Source organism: Anser anser (assembly GCF_964211835.1).
Source record: "Anser anser genome assembly, chromosome: 2".
Classification (NCBI taxonomy): domain Eukaryota; kingdom Metazoa; phylum Chordata; class Aves; order Anseriformes; family Anatidae; genus Anser; species Anser anser.
Genome location: NC_139721.1, coordinates 84116199 through 84125503, shown reverse-complemented (window position 1 = coordinate 84125503; position 9305 = coordinate 84116199).

The following is a 9305-nucleotide window of genomic DNA, read 5'->3' as shown; positions in this document are numbered from 1 at the left end:
ATGTGCTTTTCTATTTTTGCTGTATTTTTTCCACACCTTAAAGCAAAACCTACTAAAAGAACCTTCCACAGAACTCTTGACTATAAAAATTCCTATGAATTAAAGGTCTGCTGCTATCTGCTTCTCCTTTTGCCATCTGTTCCTTATACTTATATCCCAATCATACATCTTTTCTCAAACAGCTGGATTCCAGTAGTCCCAGCGATGGACTGAGTTAACAGGGAATTTGAATATCAGTCACTGTGATTGTGAGTCCTAACCTCATACTAAAGTCATTTTGGCTTCTCTTTCCATGTACTTGTTTATCATTAGTCTTATTTTTTCCTGTGTTGTTCTCAGTATCAAAGACAACTCTGTCTGTCTGTCTGTCTGTCTGTCTATCTATCTATCTTGCAAGATTTTACTTGCATTCGTGATGAACTTTGGCACCAAAATCCCTCTCATGACTCAAAAAATATTGTGACTTTAATCCTTAATTTTCTGACTTGCTGTCACTTCAGCACTTGACTTAAGTCACTTCAGAAATATTTCTCTGGATTTCTTTTAGAAACAAGGCAATGCTGTAATAATATGGTCTGTCCTCCAAGAAGTTTTCAATGTATTTATCAATTTCAGCCAAATTTACAGAAGATTAAAGGTCATGAAGATAATCAAAATCCAGCAAGTTTCATGAGATCAGCAATTATCAGTTTTGTTTGTCCAGCTGTTAAGTCTATCAGCACGCTGGCTAGCAGGAGCACATGCAGGCTGCAATCAGCCACAGCATATGCTGTCACTTGTCCATCTGGGGCAGCTGTGAAGTAAGCTACAGGAGAGGAACTGAAAGATTTACAAGGGTGTTGGAGATAAAGACATAAAAATGTGATTGTAAGGCAACTTAAAAGATGAAGGACATGGTACTAATACGAGAACTGTTGTGCTGCAATGCATCATTCTATGAAGTTGTTCTATATGAGTGTCTTTTATTTGGCAAGTATAGATTCTACTTATATAAAATGGGCATCCTAAGGCAGAAAAGTAACAGATTTATTAAATTAACTAGGACAAGAGTTTTTATTATTTTATTTTTATTATTAATTTCTCAAATAAGAGTAGCCTTAAAAGAGACGTCTGGTAAGACAAAACTACTGCAGCTAAAAGATAAAATAAAATCTCTGGACCTTTCACTGACTCTGTCAATGAAATATTTACTATAAAACCACTAGCTTTTGTCCATTAAATGTTTCTTCATAGCTGAAGCTGGCAACTATTTAGCCCTTTTATTCTTGTAAATTGTATGTAAGGAGATTCAGATAGTTACTATTTTGCAGCCGTTACCTGTAGACTAGATACAAACATATGCTAGGCTAGAATTTGTTTGATGTGTTCACTTTGAAGATGTCTTCAGCTGTCTGAAGCTCATTATTCACGCTCTGTGACAGATCCCCACCACTAGTCTCAACTGCTCTCTGATTGCGTGGCTGCAGCTTTATTAAAGAACATTTGAAGTTTAGATATCATATCAATATACATATGCAAACTCAGGTATTCCCCCTAAGGAGATGATACAACACAACTTTTGTTTTGAACAAATCTATTTGCAGTAATGTTCATGGACAAAAGCATGTAACAATTCTGCATATCATTTGTACTATTATAGGTGTAATGATCTAATGATGCAATAGAACAAAAAAAAGAAAAAAGAAGAAATAAAATATCTTTCATTACAAAGTTAATTAATTAACACAGTTAATAAAATTAAGGGAAAAAAAGACTTGGCTTTTGGGCATCATATAATTTTTTATGTTTTCTCCAGCTGTATTAGCTGATCAAAAAAAAAAAAAAAGACTAACATGTTATGAAGAACCTACTCTACCTTTCAAATTTTTTTCTCTACTCCTTGTTCTTGCCTTTTTTGTTTGTTTTCATGAAGTCCAATCTGTAAAACAGAAACAGCAAAATTAGGCATATAATTGCTTACAGCTTAGTTCTAATTTTGTGTATGTTATTCTTTTGTTATGAGCTTTAACTCACAAAATAAGTTAGAACTTAATTCTATGGATCTCAGATACATACATCAGCCTGAAATTTGCATCTTTCCTTCCAAGTTTCATCAGACTTAATTCTTTACCTCCCAAATGCTTGAAGCTTTCCCCCCCTCTACTGAAGTTCATAGTACTTTCCCAGAACCTTGCCAAACTGTGTTAAACCCTAGATTTGGTGTCCAAATCTTCCTGTCCACAACAGCAAAGTGTGAGAGGATTGTGTCTGAGGTCTCTCCTGGGACTTGACCAGCTTAGTTAAGTGTAGATGCAGGCCTTAAGCATCATTTAGCTTTATCTTGACCTTTCAAATGAACTCATTTGCCTTCAATCCAATGCCTTATTTCAAGCAACACAGTTGTGAAAATAAGATTATTTGTGGTCAGAAGGCAGGCAGTTAAACTAGAATCACTGAAAATATGATCTTTAGATGATCTAGATGATCTTTAAGGTCCCTTCCAACCTAAGCCGTTCTATGATATAAAAGATCTGGGGACAGCTGTTGTCATCCCATGGGAAAATGATTATTAACATGGAATTTATGATTTGCAACATGTTGAAGTGATTAGTTTTCATTCTTTAAGTTTCCCTGTTCTACAAATTGCTATTAGGCTGGCCAGGTAGCTTTTTGGAAGCTGAACGGTAAGAAGCAGGTGTGTTTGAACCTTCTGGAAGCTCCTTGAATGATTTATCAAAATCAAATATTTTGGTAGCTGACCATTTCTGAAGATGTAGACATGGAACAAGAAGTGCTAAAAACACATGGTTGCAAAGTACATTATAGTAAATGTATTGAGAATTTGTGTGTCTAAAAGAAGAAAAAGAATGAAAATTTGTATTTGCTGTAGAAAATGTGTGCTATTAGTCTTGCAGTGTTTGAAGAAAAAGCTCTTAAGTATACTTCACACCATGGACCAATGATTTCCAATTTAGAAAGACGATGGAAATCTTTGCTTTTTATGATGTTGATTTTTGGATTAAGTCCATTTTCAGTATGCTGCAAGATACCATTTCTGCAAGTAAATAAGTTTTATATAGAATTACCGTAGATATGGATGCATAGATACTAATGGATTGTGTACAATTTACAGTAGCTTGCTTCTAAACACAAAGATACACATTTAATTTGGTTAAAAATGAAAACAGGAAGTGGATCTTTTAAAAAACAATCTTTTCAATAAATGTTTATAAACACATCCAAGCCAAAACGAAGCCCTGAGTGCAGTTTGTAGCAGCCACAGTCTTCTTGATGTGTAATTATGATAACAGTAACATTTGTTTTGTTAATGTTAATGATCCAAAACTTGTCTTGGGATATCTGACTCACCTGTTAGTCTTTAACTTCAAGCAAGAATGGCAATGTCTTAGGCATTGCTTTGGCATTAAAGAAAATATTGTTTTGGTTATATGGTTGTATTTTTATAATTTTGTGAAATGTATGGCAAAGGTGTGGTGTTTATTTGTGATCACAAGAGAATCTTTTAAATGTAGAGGGTAAAAGGCTTTGTGAGACTTACCTATTTCTTATAAAAGTTCTCTCTTCAGTGTTTAAGAAGGTTAACGCCCTCAACATTCACATCTTTTGGTTGTGAAAAAAGGAATGTATCATTAATATGCAATTGTTCCCTTATAAGTATTTGGGTAGGTTTTGTTTGTTTGTTTGTGTGTGTGTGTGTGTTGGTTTTTATTTTTTTAAGTTTACAAAAATGCAAATAGATGAAAAATTATGGATTGACATGCATTCAACAAACACCCACAAGTCAATATTTAGACTACTTATTTTTGCTTTAATTTTATACATGACTTTTCAAAGTTTAGCTAAATCTAGCAGAATCAACTGAAAAAATAAATAGGGTTGGCTAGAGACTACCAGTTTGCACAGGTGCAAATGGGTTGGATCATATGGTAATTTATTGAGAGCCAAGGGCACAACTCCAAATTGCAAAACCAGATGCTCGGCTCTTTTCTCTGCATGAGAGAAAATGAGAAAAAAAAAAAAAAAAAAGAGAGAGAGAGAAAAAAGAAAACATGAACCAAGGGAGGATTCTGTGGTTTATGATGTGGAGTTAAAAGCCAACACAAAATACAAGGAACTGGAGATGGTTGCAAATTCATGGCAGCTAGTGTTTCTTTAAAAAAAAAAAAATAATAATCTCTAGTGTATCTATACCATTTATCTACAACAGAGGCTCCTGAACCTTATTTTAATATTATTTTAGTTTTCCTCCCTGTGCTCTACAATTCCAGCAAGTAAGATCCCCTCCAGCAAAATTCCTTTCCGTTCTCATCCCTCCCCTTTTCTTGATCTCTGGTGGCTCGTGAATCTATTATGGCACTCTGCATGAAACAAGCTCATGTCAATTCACACTCTCTTTCATCTTCTTTTTTAATTAAATTCACTTGTTTTGTTAGTGGCAGCATAAAAATATCTGTCACATTTATTAAAATCTTGCATTATGAATATGTATTTTAGATATAAACTTTCAATATTTTTCACAGATAAACTGCCTCCCAGTGAAGTGTGGAAGTGTGTGGTAGAACGTGAAAAAGTGGAAAAAAAAAGGAAAAAGAATTATTATTAATTTATTATTATTATTATTAGAGAAGAGACATATAACTTTTTGACCTGTAATCTTGTATAACTTTAAAGCATAACTTTAAAAGTATTGTAGACTGTAGCTAGACATTCAGAAAAGAAAAGAAAAGAAAAGAAAAGAAAAGAAAAGAAAAGAAAAGAAAAGAAAAGAAAAGAAAAGAAAAGAAAAGAAAAGAAAAGAAAAGAAAAGAAAAACTCATAGAATGCAAACTGTGTGTAACTAAATGTTCCAGAAGTGCTCTATTTACCTTCACTGATAGCTCAAACCAACATATAATTGCACAGTCTAATCAGGTATAAATATAAATTTCTTCATTTTTCCCTTTGAGTCACTTTTGCTAAGGTTATGATCAAATTGAGAAACCATTCAAGTACTCTCTCCACCATAGTGAATAATTATTAACTTCTTTTTTCCAACTCTCTTTTCCTTATTTCCAAAACGACAATTAAAAACACAAAGTCAATAAAATACTGCTTTTGGACTACATTGCCTGTATTTTTTATGTTCTAGATCATTTAAAAAAAAAAAAAAGGGTGGGGGGGACTTCTAATAGAGGAACATCAGCGTAAATAGAGCTTTAGTTCCTTAAGGAAATGCAATGAAATTATTTTGTGGGGGTCTATTGTGATTAGACCCCAAGTTATTCTGAGCTTTGAGTTTGCCCAGGTCTTTCCTGTGTAGATAGTTCTCCAGAAGTTTAAAGTTTAAAAAAATGTAAATGAAAAATTTTTCGTAACTTTTAAGCAAAGAAAGCCCCAAGTGGTTGGTCAGATAGAATAGAAATGACAAGAATTAATATAATATTCTCCTGCTGAGGTCTTTCAGCCGGATTCCTGCTTCCCAGTTTTTTGTTATCAGTTCAGTGGCTTTGAGTTGCAGCAAACTCTGGTCCAGGTCCCTTTTGGCCTTGGCAGAATTTCTCTTTCTATCATTTCTGTGGCCTGCCTCAGAGATGACAGACGAGTTTAGGTACCACTGATAAACAAGTGACAGGTGCCCCGAGACTGCTTCTTCCCTGATGCCATTCCTAGAGCTAACAGTGTGGATGTCACTGCTGTGGCTCATGCGTGGCTGCGCCCAGAGAAGAAGTAATCTCTTCCTTCCACGGAATTGTTCCATGGAGCACAGACATTATCTTTACAAAGGAATACAGAGATAATGTACAAACATCATAACATACAAACTGAGAATGAGATACCATCCATTACATATTTGAGCAACAGTCTTGACTGTTTGGTGAAATAAAATTAATTTGGGAATATAAAATCAAATCAGTTTACTGATAACTAGAGGGAAGTTGTATCAAAACTTAATTTGGCAGAAAAAAGACAGGTTTGAGGCTTTCATTGTTAATTGCCCGCAAGTTCAGCAACTATCCAGGCAAGTACTTTGGCTCTGTGTACAATCAGTGAAGTGACTCAACCCATCCAGAGGCAACTCATCCCTCCTATTTCAGATTACAGTCTCTAGAGGTGCCTCTCTCTTTTCCCTTATTACAGGAGGAAAATAGATTAAGCACCTAAGTTTTAGGTGAGTCTTTGCTGCTTAGTGATGGTGGTATAGTTCAGTTTAAACTTCTTCAAAAGACTCTGACTGTTTTCATCTGAAGTTTTTTTAAATGACACATCTCAAGACTTCATTCCAAAATAACTTTGGTTTTATGTCTAAATGACAAAATAGGACAAAATAAGAAAACAGTAGTAATAAGTAGCAAAACCAGCCATGTTTTAAGATGAAAAAAATACTTCTGTTTAAAGAAATGTCTGTTTAAAGGTGAAAATGTTTTCTATAAGTGGGATTTCCTAGAACACAGAAATCCCTTATTTGTCAAGCTTCACTAGCATAAAATAAGCATTGCGAATTCCCACAAACACATCTTCTACCATCAATCTGAACTCAGAAAAACAGCAAATGGCATGGTAGAAGAATTCTCAGCCTGAGTGGGCATCTAGAGTGTTGAAGGGAGACACAACTGGATCTGTGTTTGGAATATATATATATATATATTTAGTTATATACAACGGGAGTGTCTTTGTAAAATGTTAATGCATGGTACAAAAATAATGGCTTTTCTATTTTGAGTGTTTATTTATAAAGAGTCTACATATTGTGTTTATTTTAACTAGTCATAATCAGAAAAAAAAATGATTTTTAATACAATTGGAAGTGAAAAAGATAAGCTGGATAAAGTTTAAATATTTTCCACAAATCAGTAACATTATTATGCCTGTACATGCAGATGGAATATTCCTTGGTAAAAGAACCACCTCCTTTAGTGAGGTTATTCATAACACCTTTGGTGAACTAGAAAAAATATGCCAATGGACTACTTGGCCATATAATTGTGATATTACTAAAACAAGTTTTTTTGTTTGTTTGTTTGTTTGTTTGTTTTCCTTAAATTTTTAACCAACTACTAAAATGTGAATTTCAAGCAAAAGCAGATCATTTGTTTATCTCTAGTGAATTAATACTGTTCCCCATTATGAAAGATCACTGCTATTTTGGTTTTCTTCATAATACTCTTTTGCTTTCTATTTTAACCACCCTCCAATGATGGATTTTCAACACATATAGATATATTTGTCATTTTACCCATTTTAGAATATATTTGTCAAATATTTGCACAAATTAAACATTCTCAACTAGTCTTTTTTTTTTTTGTAAACCTTGCTATATTTATTTTAAAACTTGCTGATACTTATTTTAAAACTTTAAAATATAAACTATAAAAAAAATCTGATGAAGAGGTTTTGCCCAAATTTTACTAATTTTCCAAGAGTTTAGTTCATATTTTGTTAGTTTGCAAAAATAAGGGAGAATAGAGCAAGACATCACGAATATCACAAATATAACTAAAGATAGAGAGAATGAATTAACTTCACTGACCACTAGAAAACCTGATTAGGTGGACATAAACTGTGCGGAATTTAGTAAGAAGCAGTAGGCATCAGTTGGCTTCAGTAGGTATTACCATGGGAGGTTCACATTATGCTTGCTTTCTAAAATTTCCAGTTATGTAATTTCTTATTGAATATATTTAATATTCTGCTATATGTTGCTCTTCTAGGTCATCTTTCTGTAGATCTTTCTGTAGGCATATCTTTTGTAGAAGATAATAACACATATTAATATATATCTTTTATGTGGAATCTACCCCTATTAATGCTGTTGAATAAATAAATATAAAACTCATCAAAAGTTGGCTAACTTTTGATAAACCATATGTTCTATTGAATCTAAAACTAAGCCACACTTAAGAAGGAAAAAAATAATATTAATGATAATAATGAAGAAAGATGGAATGGCCTTGGGAATCAGTAAAGGAATATGAACATTTTCCTTTCTAGGTCAGTAATTCAAGTCTGTCAGACTTGACGGAGATCTATAATTCCATCAATCTCATTGCTGTGAGCAAAGAGTTGCTTTGTTGACAGCCTGACTCCAGTTAATAGTAGGCATGTATCCCTGTGGCAAACCTCTTATGGACAATTTGAACTATTCAGCACTTCTATTGACAAAACCTTTATCAGAGTAACCCTAAATGAAAGGTGCAAATGTAAGTGTACCACTTTTCCTTCTTTTTAGATTGTCTAGCCTAATAGCAAATTAAAATTAATGCCCATATAATACCATTTTGTACCATAGTGGGAAATGTCAGGCCCCAGTTTATGCCCTCTGTCTAGGCACATATGCAAGCAGTAACTTAAATCATATACACAGCAAAATTAAGATTGGTTTTATCTCTCTAGTCAAACAGTAATTATGCACTCCTGGTTAGTCCAATTGATTTTGAAGTTGCGATAAATTGTTTTTGCTACACTGAATTCAGTGAAATGTCCTTGTTTATACTTTCCAGTCAAACCTGAATTTACTGTCAAGGGTCACTTGGAATTTGTCAGACAGAATGTTCTGGCTGTTTGCTTGTTTGTTTGTTTGTTTTTTTTTCTCTCAGAAAATGCCAGTTCATTATAAGTAAACTTTTTTGCAAGCACACATCACTGTCAATGACTTCATATTTGGAAGTTCCCAAAATTCATACTGGTATTTCTGGTCAATAAAGGATGCTTTGGGATGCAAAACGATTAGTTGGATGAAGTGGATACTCAACTGTACAGATCATGAAGTTAGGCAGAGGCAGAAACTGGAATGTCTGCCCTTCCAAGTAAGTCCCCTAAGAAAGAACTGTAAAATCTCTTTTAAAAAGTTTCACAGTTCTAAAATTATTTTTGTTGTTGCTGTTGTTATATAACATAGAGGAGTCCCTACTACCAATATGGTGGCTAAAACCTTAGTGGTTTTCAGTAAGAAATTCATTATATTTCCCAGGTATGAGGAAGTTTATGTTCATTTTTCAAATTTAGTATTCTTCAGAGGCCTGGAAGATACATTTTCTTCCCATGCTTGAATGGTTTTGAGGTAGTGCATTACATGTCTGTTTGTCCCATATCTTTTTGGTATGACTGAATTTGATTCTTGAGAAACAAAGCTATAGGTCAAAGATTTGCAGTGCTTTTCAAACTGTATTCCTCGTTCTAGCAAACCTAAAAGATTTCTATACCAAATATAAACAATAGTCTTTTTGCCACAATGCTAAGATTATCCGGATCTTATTTTCCTCTGCACATACACATGATTGATGTGAAGTATTGGATGAGGTAATACAAGACAGAATTCTATTGTCTAT